Raw genomic sequence first — 2,194 nt, forward strand, 5'->3', positions numbered from 1 at the left:
AACCTGGAACTATAGAAACAACAGAACCAGAAGACAAGCCTTTGTACCTTTTTCTCTTCTTGGTCTTGATTTTTTTCCTCCTTCCATTCTGACTTACTGCTGGATAACAGAGACACAGAGGCGCAGAACCATCCCTGGTACTCACAAGCACTGGTGACCACAAAGGCCAGCCCTGGAAGCAGGCCTTGAGAAAAGGCAGTGCACAACTCTAATTTTGGTATGAGGAGGTTGTCTTGTTTTTGTTTTCCTATTATTTTGTGGTTTAGATAAATGACAAGCAGACCAACATTGATATGATCTGCAACTTCTCACAACACTTTCTTGACCAGAGTGGTCACCAACTCTCACCCTGGTGCACATGAAGCTACACTCCTATTGTGGTGAGTAATGACAAGCACACACTGAGAAAGAGAAAACAGAGGTAGGTTCCAGCTTGTGTGTGTGTGTGTGTGTGTGTGTGTGTGTGTGTGTGTGTGTTGGTTGGTTGTTAGCTTGGTGTTATTACTATATACCTTTTAATTTTTGTTTTGTTATTATTCCTTTCACACTCCACCTGATAGAGGTAACTATCCTGATACTTACCCAGCCACGTGTGTACATTCAACAGCTATAATTAGTGGAAAATGGCCACGATCCAATCCATCTCCACCTGATCAACAAAGATATATAAAAACAATAAACATTGCAATGTTTTTGAGACAAAAGTCAATTTCTGTTCATGTGAAGAAGCAGAACACAATTCAAGACACAGCACCAAAGCACACTCTCGAGGAAGAAGAGGCCGTGGAACCACTCAAAAGGTAGTCCAAAAAATAATGCTCAGATACATAAAAGAGATGGAGAAAAAGATAAAGTGGGCTATGGAAAAGTAGGAAAAGCTATAGAAAAATTCAAGAAAATACAATAGCAAAAAATAAATGATAAATTAGGAACCATTCAAAAACTCCAAATTGAAGTTCAGAAGACTCATACTCAGATCTCAGAATCAGACAACATTTGAAAGAGCAAAGCAGTAGAACTGAAGCAATGGAAGGTTGAATTAGCAAGCTAGAAGACAAATCTTTTTATAACAGTCTACAAGACAATCACTGGCATTCAAGATGGATTAAAGACCTAAATGTAAACCCTGGAACTCAACAAACGCATGGGCACTAACACATGTCATGAGAGCACTACCAACCAATGAAAACCACACAATAGATGACTGGGGCCTCCTGAACATAAGATACCTCTGTGCGCAAAGGATTTCATCAAAAGAGTGAAAAGAGAATGCAAAGGCTAGGGGAAACTTTTGGGTAATTATACATTGGGCAAGGGACTAATTTCTAAAATCCACAGAAAACTGCAAAGGCTGGAAAGAAAAACAAGCAATGCAATAAATAAAGGACAAAAGATATGAACAGTTTACCAAAGAAGACATCCAGGCATATAACAAACATATGAAGAAATACTAGTTATCACTAACCATCTGAGGTAGTTTATTGTGCCAACCTGGCCAATAAGCACATGTGGGGTTAATTGAAGGGCGGTGGGATAAATGGCTCTGTGAGCCTCATCTTTTAAGTTCTTGGGTCTCTTGCTTTCTGATGGTCGGACCAGGGTGCAACTGCCTTAGCAGTTCCTTTTTTTCAACTGGCAAGGCTTACTTCCTGCAAGACATCCCTGGAGACTGACATCCTATCCAGAGAGGGGCTTGTCCATTGTGTAGATGGAGAGTTCTAGTCCTGAGTGACGACCTCCCCACTTATTTCTCTATAAAAGGTGTTACTGAGAAAATCCTCACATAATTCCTAAATATACAATTCATTAACTCACAAATTATTGATTAAAAATAAAAGAGAAGTAAAAAAAGCTTGTATTAACAGATGGCTCAAGCCAATCTATTAACAAGTTTTACTAGAACTATAGCTAAGGCAGTAGGTACTATGCATTCGAATCAAGACCTTTGGGTATGGTCTATACCTAATATGCCTTTTGTGCTGCAGATCTTCTTGCTTGGTTGTTGTCAGGAAGAAACTATGGAAAGTGTCATTATTACTGTGTTTATTTATTTGGTAGCTGAAGGGAAAATAAAAATCTAGCTCTGCAAGTTTCAGAGTTTTTGCTACATACCAAGATAAATCCACTAATCCATATAATTCATTTGTTTTCTTTTGTTTCTCTATTATGATGAAGAAAAACCAATTTGCCGATA

This window comes from Echinops telfairi, unplaced genomic scaffold, assembly GCF_000313985.2.
Source record: "Echinops telfairi isolate 266 unplaced genomic scaffold, ASM31398v2 ScPeMD7_1;HRSCAF=3_0, whole genome shotgun sequence".
Lineage (NCBI taxonomy): Eukaryota > Metazoa > Chordata > Mammalia > Afrosoricida > Tenrecidae > Echinops > Echinops telfairi.